Genomic DNA, 18,438 nt, shown 5'->3' with positions numbered 1-18,438 from the left:
TGTCTAGCTGCAGTTACTTTTTTTTTTCCTGCGGGAAGATAAACAGTACTATTGACACAGGGAATTCCTCTTGCCAAAGAGATTTTGACCTTTATGCAGCTGGGTTGGGGAGTACTGGTGTAAGCAACCCATCTGGAGTTGTATGATAAATGGGCAGCTCTGCCAGGGAAAGCACCCGGGTACCCTGACACCGGGCCCACGCTGCCTCTCCTCTTCAGCCACTGCACTCCTTAAGGTATTTTATTGCTTGTGTCTCTCAGGATATATGAAAAAGCCTTAAAATACGCAAGACAAATTATCCGACATGATTCTCTGGAAAATGTTGTGTATCTTAAATGCAGCCAAAGTGCAGAGTGTATGCCAGTTGTAACAGTAATCACTCATTTTCTGTTTTGACCTAGCTGAGAAATTACAGACTTGGAAAGGAGTAGTTTGAATGTAAGAATCTTTGCAGTTTCAAAGGTTTTCTTTCGTTTTTCCCTTCTGGGAGCAGCATATGCAGTGTGAAGTTTTTCTCCACTTTTTCAGAATATGTCCTGCTTTGTCTGGCCCTGTTCCTCTAAGGTAGTTAATCAATTGGAGATACATAATTATATCATATCTGACTTTCTGCCACATAAGGTCTGTCTCAGACATTCACCCAGAAGCCAGAAGTAGAACTAGTAAGGGTTAAATGTTAGAAGATCAGTGAACTGCACAAGAATTTCTCACTGTTTCCAGGTCAAGTATTCATAGGTTGTTTTGTTTCAAGCTGTGACTTCCAGACTTGGATCATGTCAACATACAGAGCAGGGCTGACACTGAGACATCCATTTAATAAATATTTACTTTTATATATGTGTGTGTGTGTGTGTGCATGTGTATGCTTGCACGTGTGTGTGTTCACTGTGATCACATCTAATGTCTGTCTGTAGTAAATGGTTTTATCCTACTCTTTGGCTCACCAGACTAGCCCAGGACACATATTTACTAGAAACAATACTCTGGAATGCATTTGTGGTTGTAGAGTGGATTGCATGGTATCCTACTTTAAACTTGTATTAATAATTCTATTTTTGACATCAGTGTAGCTGCATCACTCAACTGGTGGCACAATGAACTGAAATACAAAAAAAATGCTCTTTACACTACAGTCTCCACTGATACAATAAGTTACATTACAAACATTTCCTCACATTTATTGTCTCCTTATAAATTAAATTAAAACATTTGAAAGGTTTTCATCCTTCCACAAGTTTGCTTTGAAAACCTTGTCGTTATAATAGCTAAAAAAAGAAAGCTGAGGGCTTTTTATGACTCTTAAAAAGCAATGATATGTCATTGTGTGATCCACAAAACTACATACAAAGGTATAGGCAATAAAACACAGTTGTTTTCAAGTGCACATGAAAAAATCATGGCTCAGATGAGACAAATGCACACGTTGGCACAGAGTATGTGGGGCAGTGCCAGAGTACTGGCAGTATTTGCTTCTTTGAAACGATCTTGTTTCTGAAAATCCAAACAAATTGCCTCAAAATTTCACAATCATTTGTCATGGTTAGAGTACTTTCAAGTTCATTAGATTTGTTGGATCAGACTGTAATTTCCTCTTATTTATTTATTACAAAATAGATTTGTCATTCTTTGCACTGATAAGTAAATTCTAAATTTGAACTGTAAGGTCCAAATATGATCAGTGAAGCCAGCAAATGATCTTTCATATTTTGCAATGGCACAGCTCTTTCTGGCATGAATACTGCCACTTTTCTTGAATATTTGCAGCTCTTTATTTTTAATATTCTCTCTAGACCTCAGGCTCCTCTTTAGATTAAGCCAGGAAAAGCATGGGTAGTATGTGACTGACTTTTCATATCTTATGAAAAGCCCCCAGATATTATTTATTCATCTGTGGTATAAGCCCTTGTTCTTCTGTGCACATTTGATTGCCATGAATTGTCCTTTTCTGATCCTTGCCTTTCAATCAGAGCTACATCCACCCTCCTTCCAGTCCCATCTGTGGTAGCTAGGCCACGAGGTGTTTGCCAGTGGAAAGTCAAGAGCAGTCAGCAGCATGGAGTTTTAACTTCATGGAATAGAATGAGGAAGGTTTCACTTTTTGTGTCAGGGTCTCCTGGGCAACTGCTTTGTACCACCCTTGCAGTAAAGCTGATTGACTCCCACCCTCAGACCCTTTGTGTCACTCATCCAACAGCCTTTCACGGCTTTATATATGATGCAACAATAAAATTTTCATCTTGATTATGATCTCTTGAGCTCAATCAACCAACCATCACCCACAATGGCAAAGAACATTTATACCTAGCCAAACAACAACAACAAAATCACTCTTCAAACCATTGTTGATTAGAAAGTTATGAATTTGCCCCATTCCTGTGATACTGACAGGATATTCAGAAAGAACAAACTTCACCTGATTTACTAGAGTTAAAATCTTTTCCTCCAGGGAAATGAAACCTAGAGAAATGTTTCCCATTATCCCAGGAAAAAAGAGCCATGCTGAAAAGATTAGAAACCACCCTATGCACGCATACACTTCCATGCATGCACATTCTCCCACCCTTAGCAGTACTGTGGGTAGCAGGAGGAGCAGTGCACTTTCACAGACTCCTGCCTTGTGCTCAGAGGAAATGCAGCAGACATTTAAATATTTCCAAACCAAACAAGACATCCTGAAAGATTCTCCTCCTGTGGCCTCGTTATCTGCCTACATCTGTGTTTTTAAAAATCAAAAGAAAGGCAGGAGCAGGCAGAGACACCCTAGACAGGAGCAGAAAGAGGAAGTGGAAAAGAAAGGTGAAAAAGTTTAGTGTTTTACCTCAGGCTACCCTCACTTTCAGAGAAGAATGGTTTTAAAATATATGATGGTCAGGAATTAGAATAATCATTAAACCAGAGCACTTTTATTTTCTAAGGTATCATGCTTAACTGTATAACTTTTAAATGTATAGGAAAGCTAATCCTGCAAACACTGATAAGACCCATTCATAAGTACATGATTATTCCTCAAGAGTTTAGGGGCCAGTTCTTCCCTGAAGCTGCACCTCTGTATTTGCTTTCTAGTAGGAAGATTCAAGGCACAACTCCTCAGCTTGTAAGACCCTGAGGGGCCAGCAGGGCCTGAGGATGAGATGACAAACAAGGTTCTGTTGACATGAGTAATCCTCTGGTTCAGACAAAACCTTCTTCAGTGAGTGCCAAACATCATCTGAGCCCCATCCAAGCCTGAGGAGAACCTTCTGAAGGGTGCTCTTTACCTACTTTTAGTGTCTCTTCTTGTCTGTAATCCTCCCTGGATCTTTGTTTCAGTTTGGGGCATCTTTACACCAAATAAAAATACAGCCTTCCCAGTTCTCACTGATGGTCTTGTGCACGTACTAACATGAAAAGTTACCTGCTGAAAAATTCCCAGTCTTTTTCATTGTGTATGGAAGGAAATACAACAGTGACTAAGCATTGCAGACTTACTGCCTGTAAACATTCAGCTTTGGGGAAGAAAAAGTAATCAGCAAGGAATTTGGATTCAAAGTCAACGGTATGATACTGTGTGGTCAGGCTGCATTCTCCCATGCCTGCTGAGTAGCCCTGGAGAGGTTGCTGATGCAGTGTCTCCAAGACAATGGCTCTAAAGATACCTCTCACTTATAAAACAGGTTAGCCACAAAAAGTGAGCTGAGGCAGCTGAGCTGGCAAAGCCACCACCAGCATCACCTCCTGGAAAGAGATGTGGGCTGCACCTTCCCACCACTGCTGGCAAGCTGTAAGGTTGGGATTGGGTATGGGGCTTGGCAAGGGAGGAAACAGGGCAGGCATGAGGGAAGGGATCCACAGCTAGCTGACAGTGTGGTGGAGAGAGAAAGAGAAGAAACCCAAAGCAAAGGTGATGGGAAATGGGAAAAGGAGGGCAAGAATACTATCCTTGTTCTTTGCCCCAGCCATGTTCAGCAGCTCTCCTCCTACTGGGTACATGCTCTGTTTTTTCACATTGAGCATGTGGTCATTCTGTAAATAAATTGTTTTTATTTTTAAACATAAACAGCATCTCTAACTATGACACATCTGTAAGTATTTGCCTTAGCAAAACCTTGAGCAGCTCTTAATGCTGTAATACCACTTCCTTCGTTGTTAGACATGTGTAAATGAGTCAGCCAAGGTAGGATTTTGGGCAGTTTGTGTCACAGCTGAATGGAGTACAAGCACTGAGGACAAGCTTTGGTGTTGCTTTATGTCATAAATCACCTCCTGTCTTGCATTTGAATAACCCTGCTGCAGAGGCAAAGGCTGCTTGAGGCACGCCAGGGAACAGTGTGAGGTAAGGGCAGAGCAAAACTAAGGTGTAAGGCATGCAAGTGGCCATGGCCATAAGCACTGTGTTCCCCTGTGTTGAAGGGAGCAAGGGTGGAAAATGTTGACCTAACTGAATGAAAAACACACAAGGGCAGAAACTGGCTCCTTGCTTCAAACCCTGCTTGCCTTCACCCTGCTGTTCCTCTAGTGCATCTGCTCCCAACAGCTGCCTTGAGTTCAAAGCATCCCTCTTCTTCAAACTGGGTGCCTCGAGATATTCTAGATCCCCAAGGCTTCAGGAGTAATAGGTGACAGACAACCTTCAATTTTTAGCAACAAGCTTCTGACCCGAGAAAAAGCCTATCTTGCTGAAGAATTGCACTCAATCCCCACAGCAAAAGTACTCAAACGAATGCTGAGGCTCACCTTGAAAGACAACACAAGAAGTGCCCTGCTCCAACCACACTGCTTGTGCCACTGCTCATGCTCTTTATGGTTGTTGCTGTGGCACTAAACCCTAATGGGGAAACATTCACATCTAAGTCTCTTTTTATGGCAGTTTCTGGGTACCGGCTGTCCAAAGGCTACAGATGAGCAGTTTTACAGCCTCAAACTAAACACTGAGTCTTTCCTACTAGGAGAGCTGCCACCCTTGAAATCCAGGATCTACTGGCTTCTGACACTTACATGAAAATTTATGGCTGTAATAAATTATGCTTCATATTTTCCTTATTTGGAAAAAAACTGAAGTATCTTTTCTCCACATTTTTATGACAATGTAACAGACTACATTTTAAAGGACCAGGAAGATGTAATGTTGCCTTCACCACAAAAAGAGCCTGGACACAAACCTTTCCAAGAAAGGAGTTTTTTGACAATGCAATGTTATTTATTTACTTAAGCCTTTTATAATACTCTGGCAATCTAGTCCAATGGGGAGGTCCCAGGGAACTTTTATTTTTTCTATTCTTTTTTAGTCTCTGTGCACAGGATGTACTTACTTCACTGATAAGACAAAAAAAATGTATTTTCTGAAGCAGCAAATCTATATTCTTTCTCAGTGACTTATCTCTTCAGACAGACTACAGGTATAAGGGAAACAGGGTTAGTGAGGTAGTTAGGACATCTAAATCCGTCTTTGAAGGCATCTGCAGATATTACCCATGTGTGAGCGAAATGCATTTTCATCTGATAACTAAAAATGGTTTTGCTAGGAGATACCATGTAGTGAGATCCCCATCTTCCCTCTGTACAAAGAAATTGTGTGAACTTCAGGAAGGATCTGGTATACTTACAGAAATTATTTTATCTACCTAGAAATATTTTAGAAAAAGGAAAAAAAGGGGATAAACAGCAAATTGCCTGTTGAGAATAAAGGAAGATCACTTTCATTCCCATGGAGATTTCTCTTTTTCCCCATCCCTTACTGCATTTCCACTTCATGCATTTCTACAATTCTTTTCTTGTTTTGAGCTTTCAGGGATTGACTGCTCTTCCCTCCTGTAGTGTTCCAAATGGGGAGGACTTCCCACCCTACAAATCAGCCATCTTTGCTTCCATTTTTTGTTCAGAAAGGTCTTCCAAGCATCACCCTTTATTCAGCTCTTCCAGCCTCTTTGACTTCCCTCTGTCCTAGCCTGCCCTTTGCCTAACACTTTATTTTCTTTATTATCTCTACGTTCTTTCATCATTAGTGTAAAACCAACCACCTCTCTCTTTTTTTTTTAATCTACTTCTTATGCAAGAAGACACATTATCAGTGACACACCCCATAGGTGTGAGTTCACAGGTGCAAGTGGATGTCATGCTTTCCAGCCACCCGGGTGATTTTGGGTCTTCAGGCTCTACTTTGTGGTAGAACCACAAAGGAAAAAAGGGGAAAGCTCTGTCAGCTGTGATAGACCTGGTCACATCCACATGGCACAGCACTAAGCTATGAGAAGGGCCCGGATCTGCCTGTGTCAGCTTGACCCCTTCATGATCAATGTGCCTGCTGCCATCTGCATTCCTTTCCATGGGTGCCCCTGCCCTGTGCTCCCCATCCTTCCAGACAGACAGCATCCCTTTCAGACTGTATCCCTGGCTTCACATCCCTGTGTCTCCCCATGACTCATTTTGCTGGGCTGGTTTGGCTTGGATCTCAGCTGAAAGTCACCCCTCTTGGGAGGTCTCTAACCAGACAATGTATCCAGCAACACAGTTTGGCCTTTTCAAAACAAAATAGGGTTTAAAAACCAACAGGAACTCATTGCTCTGATAACTGGGTTAAAATAACAAAAGAAGGCCTGCACGTGCGAATATGACTTAAGCTTCATTCTTCCCTTGCAAATTCTGGGCAAGTTCCATGGAGTTTTGGCACCTCCGTGCTCAGACTGGGAGAGGCAGGACACAGCTCTCTGTCCTTCAGTCAGAAACAGTGTTAGATGGGAGTGACTGACAGCTCTGGGTCTGGATAGGGCTGGTGACACACCAGCTTGCTTGCCAAACGGTCCAGCACTTGGAGGAGCAGCTGCTTTCCAGTCCCCAGGGCACCGCTCGTCATTTCTGGGGGTATCTTGCAACAACCATTATTTAATTTCCTGCATACTTCCTCTTACCAGCCTCTTTTGGTTTACCCTGTACAGAAAATAACTGTGGCAGATTTGATACCAGTTTTTTTTTTTCTTTAGGGTCTTCATTTTTACTCTTTTTCTTTCTTATTCTCACCTTTTCTTACCAAGTTGTCCATATCACTGTTAGATCTTGTTATTAGGGGGTGCATTTAACAACAAAATCTTGATGTTGGCAAGCATATAGTCTTCCCTGTGCATTGGACAAGGTGATTTTATAAATAAAATTGTTACTGACTGCAGCAGCTTAGTATATTTACAATACAGTATTTGATCAGACTGTAAACTTCTCAAAACTCTTGTAGGTTTTCCTTTCAGTCATGCTAACTCTCCCAAGCAATCAATGAAAACTACCAAAATTCTTGCATGTTTGCACCAGTGTAACGAAGATAAAAAGTTTATTTGTGGGCTTGAAATGCTATGAATGCACTAATCTTCCATTTGTATCTAAATATTTCCAACCTGATTTCTGTAAAAAAAGGAAACAATCCTTTGAACTCCAGCACCCACCATCCTTCTATGAAAGGCCTTTGAAAAAGGTCTTGGTTAAGCATTTGCTAAAGAAAATAAGGCCATTACATGTGAGGAGCTACAAACCAAAAGCTGATTACAAGAATAAATGGCAATTTTTTGACCCTGAGGAAAGGCTGGCAGAGAAATGCCAAGGTCTGATATTGTTTAACATCTATATTGGCAGCCTGTAAAGGGGAATGGGAATAAGGAAGTGGAATGTCTAAATACCAACAAAGTTATGTTAGTTAAAACCTTCAGTTTACTTCACTGGGGGAAACATGTCAGTGGGTCTTGGCCAAAGCAGGCAAAGAACCAATATGATGGGTGTAGTGAAATGAGGCAACCAGGTGCCACTAATTACCAGGTAGTGGGCATGAGCTTGTGTTAAGCCCACCTGTGCCTGATTAGGGCGGGCCCCAACTGAACATGAGCAGGATTAGGGGGCCAATAAAAGGTGAGGCCTGAGACACAGGCTCAGCTCATTCCTGAGCAGAGAGGTTGGTTGAATCTGGAGCAGTAGCACCGAGCCAGGCTAACCAGTCCTGAGGGTAACAGACTCAGAGCACTATTTGTGCACTTCTGCTGGAACACCTGTTGGACCTCAGGGCGCTGTGCCCTAAGAGAGGTTCGTCTTGCAGCAATGGGAAATAGAGCTAAATTGGTCGCGTGTGCAAAATAGGGTGTGCTGGAGGGAGAGGTGAAATATTCTTGTGTATTGGGAGCATTTGAAATTAAATCTGGAAAAAGACTGGGGTCATATTGAAGGCAGCTTAATAGAAACTTCTGTTTGCTGTGCAGCTGTGAGCTGAATATTGAAAGGAACGGGGACTACACAGCATCATGCTATAAGTCAGCAGTGCAGCCTTGTCTAGTATTTGTGTTGTTCAGAACCTGGCATTGTGGCCTTGATTAATTTCATCTAGCTACAGAGTAGTCACCTGAGCCCATCGCCTGAACACTTTTACAGCCAATGGAGAGAAATCTGCATGCTAAGGTTAAGATTCATGCTCTTCTAAAGTAGAATCTCCAAGAGGTCAGATAGCTTTTCTTCTGATGTCTATTTTGACTACTTTTTCTGTGGAAGGTGTTTTGACAACTAGTTTTGATGCTTATGCTATAGAAAGCTCCAGTCTACTACCCTAATTGGGTTTTACTTCTTGTAAGGTGAAGAATGTGCGAAGTCACAAAAAGATGGCAGGGGCCAGAACATCTGAAGATGGTGGTTAGCTGCTTCAAGAAGGAAAAAAAGAGTAATGTGGTAAAACCACTTAAAAATAATTAAAACCTAGTTAAGATTAATCAGGTTTTTCTGTCTTGGCATTATAGTTAAAAGAAACAGACAAAATGGACAGAAATAAACCAGTTTTTTAAATACCACTTAAACAGCCTCTGGTATCCCCAGCACAGGTTCCCAGAGAGGCCAAGAGTTAAGCTGAAAGCTGAGTGCAATCTTAAACTGCATCCTCACCCACTACTCTGAGGGTTATCTCATACCTGCCTGCTGCAAAATTTCTAGCAGCATCTAAAGCACCTGGTGCTGGTGAAAAGGGGCTGAATAAGTTGAAAGAATATCTTAAATGAGTGCAGCATTCACCTACGGGCTTGGAAAATAAATTAATGTTGAATTTGGTATGCTGTTCTTAGACTGCCAAGTGGGTATCTTGAAAAATAGAAATCCTAGCAAAATAAGGTGTTCTTCCTGAAACAATGAATGATGTTCAGGATGTAGATCACATCCTTCAGAGACACTTCACCACAAGCAAGCAGGGGGTTGATAGACCTCTTGCCTGTTTTTATTAAGTCCCCAAATTTTCTGTCTCCCTTGCGAACACAGGGTCCTGGACCTTTGAGTCTGGACTGATGATGAGCTTGCTACACTCCCTTAATGACATGAGTACACCTGAAAGAATATGAATATATATGCACTTTATGGGGCAGATGAGTTTTTCTAGGCTTCTGCCTACTGCCTGTATCTGTAAGGGTATGAAAGAGCTCTGTCAGGTCCTCCTGGTGGCAGGAACTGACCTTGTGAATGACAGCTGTACAGACAAGAGAGGAATTTATTATTATCTCCACAGATCAAGCTATTCAGAACTTATGCTATAAGTGGGGGCTTTCCCAGCTCTGGGGTGTCCTCTGTCTGCTCTCTGTTCAAGTCCCTGCTGAAGTGCTAAGCTTGAGACTTTTATTAGCTGTGCATTTCTTCTTCTGCTTTTATTTTACTCTGCATACAGAGGACTAAATAGTGAGAAAGGGCTTTGGCTGTTTCAAACAGCATACAGGAAATGAACTGGCAGAATAGTGTGTTTGCCAGCACAATCTTTCTTGGCATATCTAAAGCCTGTCTGGACTATGGATTTGCCTCATTTTTAGCCATTAGTAGCCAACAACCAAAGGCTTTTCTGTATCAAAGGGGAGCCCTGATTTGCTGTGGTGCATGCCCCTGGTTAATAAATATGTCCTGAGGTGGCCCTGAATGGGATGGTCTGTTTCATATGAATACTGTTTTTTCTGGTTTTCGCCTTTGGACTGTGGTTCCCTGCGGTGCTTAGAGCCAGAACCAGCTATGAGCAGGTGGGAACTGCTCAGACACCTTATGCCTTTCTGTACGGCTCTTTGAGCCATCCCTGGGGAGGCAGCCAGCCCCTAGGTGATGGGCACTGGTGGATGAAAAGGAAGATAGAAAACTCCTGGGATGGACAAATGTCTGCTACTTTCTTTAGATCCTTTTATACTTAATGAAAGCATGGCCTTTTGATCACTTTTCTCTCTAAGACTGAAGAATAGAACCAACAAAGAGCTAATCAAATACAATACTATCTCATAGAAGACCTTGCCCACCCCTGCAGGGCTAAATACCAGGTTTGTTCTTCTTTTGCTCTTCCCTTATGCCTCTTGTGGACCTGATTTGCTGACTTACTTTGAGTTTGCCCTCATTTATTTTGCCTATCTTCTCTTTTAACCTCTTCCTTTAGAAAATGAGTTGGAGAGTTCCAGTGTTTCTTCCAAGGAGCAGGAATTTAGGAGGAGAGAATCATTTGGTTACAGTAAAAGAAAAAGTTAAGGAATCATAGTTCTCTCTGGATTTGGGAAAGAAGTGCATGTGGGTATATTTTCTTTTGCTGAGGGACCTGGTAATATAACAGGGCTGCAGTGTAAGCAGTCAGCCTGTAACAGTAAGGAGGAAATTGGTGGGAAAATACAGAGGAAATGTCAAGGATTTTTGGATATCTGCATATCTTGTGTTATATTAGAACAGAAACAGCAATGTATGAACCGTTTATGGCCATTCCTTGCCCTCATGGGTGTGTGATGTCGTATGGGAGCAAGGCTGATGTCCTGAAGCTGGAAGAAAACTCCCTTGGCAGAGAAATAGTCTGGAGTAATCAACAGGCCTGGAAAGGTGAGAGAGGACAGCAAAAGAAGGCTGGAAATATCTGAGGTCTAGGGCTAAAGTATACTGAGGAAAGACCACTCTGCACTCTGTTGGCAGATTAGGGTCTTGCTGCTGTCATCACCTTCCTCAATATTCACTGTTGCCATCACAAACACACTGACATCAGGCAGCACTGCTGCAGCTTTTGGGAAGCCTGCACTTGCAAGCACCCAGAGATAAATTAGTCTTCAATCAAAATGGTTGGTTTTCCTAGAAGAAACAATGCTTTTAGAAAGAAAAGATATTTGAAAAACTCTCTGCCCATCTCTCCACATTTCCTGGAGCTCCACTGGCAGGAGCTTGAGAAAATCTGGGCTGCCTCACACATGCCTATGTCTCAGGTAGGTTCCCCTAAACAGCTCCTTCTGCTTCCTTGACAGTACCCCTGAGCTTGCTGAGTCATTTGGCTGAGTCCTGAGCCTTGATTCTTCTTGTTCATACTACTTTGGACGCTTTCATTGGTGAGTCAAACCAGATTCCTCTTACTCCATGCTCCTCTGCTGTCCTGGGACAAGCGTCTGTTGTTTATTGGAGTCTGCTTATCTTGAACTGTTGCTTTTTCCCTTTCCATTTCTCCTTGTTGCCTTGGACTAAGCAAAACCATTATATTACAAATCACACAGAATCACAGAAATATTGAGGTTGGAAAAGACCTCTGTGAGCATCAAGCCCAGCCTATGACCTAACACTATTACATCTGCTAGACTGTGGCACTAAGTGCTACATCCAGACTTTCCTTAAACACCTCCAGGGATGATGACTCCACCACTTCCCTGGGCAGTCCATTTCAATGTCTGATCACTGTCTCTGAGGAAGTGCTTCCTGACATCCAACCTAAGCCTTCCCTGCTGCAGCTTCAGGCCATGCCCTCTTGCCCTGTGACTCACTGCCTGGGAGAAAAGCCTGACCCCCACCTGACTACAGCTTCTCTTCAGATAGTTGTAGAGTCATAAGGTCCCCCCTGAGTCTCCTCTTGTCCAAGATAAACAGCTCCAGCTCCCTTTGCCTCTCCCTATAAGTTTCCCCCTAGTCCCTTCAGCAGCCACATTGCTCTCCTCTGGAACCCTCTCCAGAACTCAGTATTCTTGAATTGAGGGTGCCCAGAATTGTGCACAGTACTCGATGTGAGTGCTGAGTACAGGGGGAGAATTACAGCCCTAGTCCTGCTGGCCACTCTATTCCTGATACAAGCCAGTACATATTAATGTATTCAGGTGCCACAGTTCCCAGACCTCCCAAAACATGGAAGTACTTATGAATCGTTGCAGAAATCACTATTTCTGCCTCAGAAGGGAAAAAGGATTGCACAAAAGTGAGGGAACTTCTTTCTCATGTGTGAAAACAGGATTTAATGCATGATATCAGGAGTTGAACTTGGTGTCCACTTTTAAGACTTAATTCTGCCTTTCATAGTTACTTAGTGGAGCTTCCCATGGTGGCTGCAGAAGTTACCCCTGTTCTTGCAGCTATTTCATTGGTGATTACCCTGACTTGATAATATTTACATTGCTCCCCAATATCTGCACCCTCTGTATTACTGCTTTGCCTGCTAAGTCACCTAGGATCAAAGTACACTTTCTCCACAGCTTTGCTAGTACTTCTTTTCCTCTCCAGTGAGCAGCTCTGTTCTCCCTTCATGAATGGACAGGCAAACATCTAGCTTTACTTGCACTAAGAGACCATGTGTCAAAGGAGATGTGGCAGGGGCTGGAAACATTTCCTTGTTTTGGCAGTTTTAATGTTAAAAGCATTTTATTCCTTTCAAAAAAGAATGAATCATACTGCTGACTTCAGTCTTCCCTGCATCTTCCTTCTCCCATCTGTTTGTATTCTCTCCACCACAAAGGATGAGAGGCACTGTCCTGTAACAAAATAGCTGTCTCTAAGCCACCAGCAAATACTCTGCAAGCCACCACTGGTCAACAAATCTCTGGCAGGGAAACCCCCAGATGAAAAACAAATGGAAATATAAGGCCTGGTTTTAAAACCTTGATTAAACAAGTAAAATTGTCCAGGACCTTCCAGTTTAATCATGCTTTAGATCCAGTTTCTAACATTGAGCTATCACACAAGGAAAAGCTGCAGCCCTTTAACTAAAGGATTGCCTAGTCACAGGCACTGACCTGTTTAGTTTCAGCTCTGGGGAGTTGATACCACTTGAAGGTTGGTCATAGCTGTGCAGCTCATGTAGCTTGCAGCTGTACGTGTATAAACGAGGGATTACAGTGATAAAGTGTCCATAAAGAACAGTTATGCAGTTTGAACTAAATCACACCTTTCATCATATCAGAAAACTGCCGTGCATGAGAGCCAGTCTCAGAGAGTAAATTTAAACTAGTTTGAGCTGATACAAAATTAAAAGGAGAGAGTTTTCATCAAGTAAAATGTGTTTGGTATATGTTAATCATGACAGGTATAAACCAATCCAAAGAGGATCTCTAAAAATGAGATAAAATTGTGGACACAAAGGATTTCAGTAGCTCAGCTAAATCAGATATAAAACTTCTAATTTAAACTAATGCTACCTATATTTGGACAGTAAGAATTAATGGGCTGCAACTCTACTGTAAGGAAAATGTTACCAGTGGGGATCTAGTCCAAGACATCTGTCCTTTATCAGTTCCTCAAAAGCATCTTTGTCTCTTTGAATTACCCTGAAAACATTATATTACCTGTGAGTCCAATGGTTCCTTGCAAAGTGCTGGAAATTAATTTTTCAATTGTTAAAATAACCAATGTAATGCACTTAACTTTTCTTTGTAATCTCCTAACTAAATCTAAATCCACTGTTAAAATACCTCTGATTCCAGCTGCAGTTTGGTAGTGGTGTCCCAACAAATTTTAAAACCTCCTTCTCCCAGCATATTTCTTTTTAGAAATGACCAATGTTGAAGCTGATAGATTTCTATAAATCAGTGCTGGATGAAAACAAGCACAAAAAGGAGGCTTGAAGTTGTTTAATACTACAGATGTTTTGGAGCTCTATTCAGTAGTTGGCAAGTCACATGAAGCTTCTCTGAATTCTTTGTAATCTAGACACAAAGATCATTGAACTCTGAGAGAACCTCTGGGCTTTTATTCAAAAATATGTTGGCTTCTATTTACCTCTTTCTTCATTTATATCTATCAAATGGCTCAATATATAAATAAAGCCCGGGTGTTCTTATTAGCTGAGGCAGATTTCATGCAGATTAATGCCAGCAGGTTTTGTAAAATACATCTCTATTCAAAGCTGGAGTATGTTTTGAATTAATTTTCATTCTGTAAATGAGTCAGGTATATTCTACTCCAGTTCTTATACAGGGCTCAGCTGAAGCATATGGGAGGAACCTGTAGTGTTTATTTCTTGTCCCATCATCTTTCTTCAGCAAAGCACTTTTAACCCTAAGCGTCTGCATAATCCCATTGACTTTAATGGGAGAACTCACGTGCTCAGGTACATTAAAGTTATAATTGAAAGCAGCACCTTGCTTTCCCAGGACCAAAGTAACATGCCTAGCATTATACTGAACAGGCTTATTTAAATATTACCTCATGCATATGTTATGAGTAAATCTTTCTAGTTCAATAAAATCAGGCTTATTGTTATTGAGTAAAAAAAGAAAAGAAATAAAACTTTTCTTTGCCTCTAAAGTAGGCTAAAACTTTCACACTAATATTGTGTTGGCTGAAAGAACTTTGCCAGTTGAGCCAAAACACAGTAAGATATTAATCTGATGTTGGTCTTAATAGAATAATGGAAAAGGGGATTTAGCAGGATTAATAAACTGACTGTTTTAAAGAATTCTTTGGTCAACTACCAGCTAGAAATTCAACATCTCACATAAGCTATCTCTGCATTTGGCTAATTTTGCCAAAGTAAAATTGATTGTTCAAATGATCCCAGCTTTGGAGTGGTTGAGTGATTTTGTTCTCTGTAACATAAACACCCTCACAAGCAAAATCCCTCCACTGAGGCAGTAAGACTGTGATGAAACCAGAGAATGGAGAAAAGATATATATAAGATTATAGTGGATCACACGCAAAACGTCTGAGGTGCTCCAGTGTGATTTCTTCCCATCCTGCGGAAACTCTGCCGAGTGTGCTCTAATAATGGAAATGTTTGGATTAGTCTACATTCAATCCATTTGCCTCAGAGCCTCACCAAATGTGAGCTACACCATCAGTCTAGATGACTAACTATTTGTAATTTACTTCTAGCTTTCTTGTAGCTGTGGCGGTCTGAGGTCATTAGGGAGGCAAAGTTTGGAGGAGACGCATTACTAATGCATGAGGCCAAATGATCTGCTTGGAAAAAAAATAATGCAGCTTTTTGGCTACACTAGCTCGGCATCTGGATACATGAGAAGTGTACCTAGAAGCTATCTGCTCTCATCCTCCTTTGTACTCACCTCTAAGGACAGGGTGGTTGTACAGGCTGAAGTCTGAGGCTGAGAGTTAGTGATGAGCAATTTTCAGACTCAGTGGAGTAGGCGACTGTTGTTAAGTACTATTTGGGCTGGTGCTCTGTTAAAGAAAAGTGAGGTGTTGCTTTGAGCATCTTGCAATACACACACAGAGGACAAAGCAATCAAAGCTATGTCAGCAGTCAAGGAATGAAAAAAAGTATTAAGAGGAAAAGAATGGGCTAAAAAAGTTGTAGAAAAGAGGGATAAGAAAGCTACAGTAACACAGACCTTATACCAAATGATGCTCATTTTAGCTTAATAATTACAGTTTTCCCTACAGGGTGACTAGCAAATACACTCTCAAATACACCTGTGCCCTCCCAGGCTCTTTCACAATGCTCAGACCAAATAGGCATATCTAAATTTCTGGGTTTAACACTAAGGATTTCAACTTTCTCTGATGCTGAAAGCCTTCAGGATCCTCAGAAGCGGGTATGGTATCACTGCTGCTACAACGAGAAGTCTCATTTTCTGGATCTGTAACAAATAATTTATTTTTCCAAAATATGAAGCATTTGGGCGTGCTTGGTGGCTGTTAATGAATATAAAAAGATGCAAATATTTTTAAATTGTGTGTTTAAGACATAAACACTTGTCTTCTCGGTGGCATAGCACTCGGTCTTGACTCTCACTGGCTCTGTGGCCACTGGAGTTCTTTAGACTAAACAAGAGTGGAATTCCTAGGGTAGAGGGTACTTCAATAAATCCAATATCAAAACAAAATCAGATCAAGTTAACTTTAAAAATCAGGCCTTTTTCCTCCCCATCATTTGCTGGTCACCTTACATTCAGAAGAAAAAGGCTGGGTTCATTTTCCTGACAGCTTTCAGAAACATGCTGATATCTAAGGAGAACTGCTTATGAAATGCCCTTTGTTTTAGGAAGCTTCAAGGGAGAAAAGGGAACTTTATTCTGTTAAGGGAGTATAGTCTGAAACCACTACAGAAGAAGAGAGAAACCCAAAACTGGAATGCCCTAGCAAATCTTTCCCATTTCATAGGCGTATTACGTTTTCTGGGATAGAACGGTAGTCAGAAAGTAGGGGGGGGAAAAAAACAGCAAAAAAATCGTCATGCCGGTGAAGCTGCGGAGATGGGACGATGGTTTGGGGTCTGCCGCTGCCCGGCCGATGCCGCTGGAGGGCAGTGTCGGTCCGCGCCCCGGCGGCGGTCCGGCCACGGGCAGTTTTTTTCTCTTTGAGGTCCTGTCATTCCTGTATAAACAAGTTACGTTCAAGTGTTTAGGATATAAATTACGACCATGCAGGCTTGCCTCGGAAAGAATGTAAACACAGCACTGTGGTCGGAGCAAACTCTGAAACTGACTTTATAATTTATCACAGGCCCTGAGAAGCTCGGGGAAGAAAAGGGCATGCTGGAGCATAAATATGTATTTAAAAAGATGAAGAGTTTTATCTCTAGATGTAATTACGTAGATATAATTTTACATGTATATGTGTATGCATGCATGTGTGTGTATATATATACATGTATATATACACACACATAAACGTACACCATTTTGCTGAAACTCTCACGCTTTTCAGCCTTTGGGCGCTGAGCCGGGGCGATGCGTGGCAGGGCTGCCTCGGTTTGCGGGGCTTCTTGGGGTACGGGGGAGCCTCTCTCCCCTCTGTGGCGCAGGACGGGGCGGCGGCGAGCTGCGCCCTCTGGACAGGCCGCGTAGGGCTCGCTTCGGGCCGTGGCCCCGGTCCGAGGACGGGTGGGCTCGGCGAACATCCCCCGACCATGGAAGCCGCGGGGCCGGGAGGGTCGGTGTGCCCGGGAGAGCCTGAGGAGTGCGAGGGCAAGCGGCAACCAACCTTCCGCAGGGCACGGCGGCACCTCGGGGAGAGCGTTTGGTTGGCTTGGGGCGCTTCAGGGCCCTTCTCTTGTTTTGTTTTGTCTCGTTTCCCTTTTTCTTCTCTTTTCTTATGCCCTCCCACCCAGTTTACTGGCCACGCCATTCTCGGTGCCTCCCCCCAAAGCAGTGATCAAGCCACCGTTTTAGAGCCGACCCCTCTCGTCGTCATCCTGAGTGCAACCCTAAGTTACAGAGGGGTTGCTGTTCCCACACTTGAGAAAGCCCCGTCGGGCCACAACTGATCTCCGATAGGGCTGCTTGAACAGGCAGGATGGGGACATCGGGACACGAAGACAACGGGACACAGCCCTGAACATCGGGGAGGGCGTTTCGGGCTCTGGAGAGCCCGCTAAGAGAGAGAAGCAGGCAGTCCGGCTCCTGCTGCTTTTGTGTGCGCTGCCCCCGTTATTTCAAAGCCGATCCAGCAGCGGGGAAATCAGGGTAGGAAGTGGGTGAGGGCGGGAGCTGCAGCCCAGAGGCCATGGCTCTGTCCCCTCGAGTCACTCACTCACTCCACTCCTCCACCGTCAGCGGCTGGAGGATTTGGGGTTGCAGCTTTAACCATCCCGGCTGCCGGGTGTAAGAGTTTTCTCAGAAAGAACCCAGAGAAAATAAATGCCTGTCCAGCATATAGTCGTTTATATACATTTTATTGGAAAAAAAATAATAAATTTGTACATCAAAATATTTTGGCAAACTGTAAAAAGTATACATAAGTGCAAATATATTCTTCATTTAAAGCAATAGTGTGTGAGTATACACGAGATTTATTTAAAATAGTTTTTTAAAAAAATATTGTGGTAGAAAACAAATTTTGTAAAAAATAAAAACAAAACATTGTATTGCTGCAATACTGGGAAAAAACTGAACTTTTCTTAAAGTCTATACACAAAAGGGCTAAACAATACTTTTAATAATATTGATCGGTCGGTGCTGAAGTCCATGCAAAATGTCCTGGATAGAGAATAAAAAGAAGTAAATTTCCCACTAACACAGCAACAGAAGGGGAAGTCCTTGCAGGTGCTGAGCTGAGAGAATTATTTTTTCCTATTCAAAGACACTTCTTGGTATAAGAAGTTATCAAATTGTTCCCTTTCCCAAAAAAAGGAGGTGATTTATAATTAAGGTGGTCAGACTCAGTGTAAGGACACTAAAGTCCCATCCAACCTAACACACATCTTACAAGGTTGGTTTTTTTGTTGTTTTGTTTTTTTGTTTTTTTTTTTTTAAAGAGCTTTGGAGTATTTTACCAGCTGTACATGTCCTTCGAGGGATGGAGGG

Source organism: Calypte anna, chromosome 2, assembly GCF_003957555.1.
Source record: "Calypte anna isolate BGI_N300 chromosome 2, bCalAnn1_v1.p, whole genome shotgun sequence".
In the NCBI taxonomy this organism is placed as follows: Eukaryota; Metazoa; Chordata; class Aves; order Apodiformes; family Trochilidae; genus Calypte; species Calypte anna.
The sequence above is the reverse complement of the archived record's forward strand: the minus strand, read 5'-3'. Positions refer to the sequence as shown.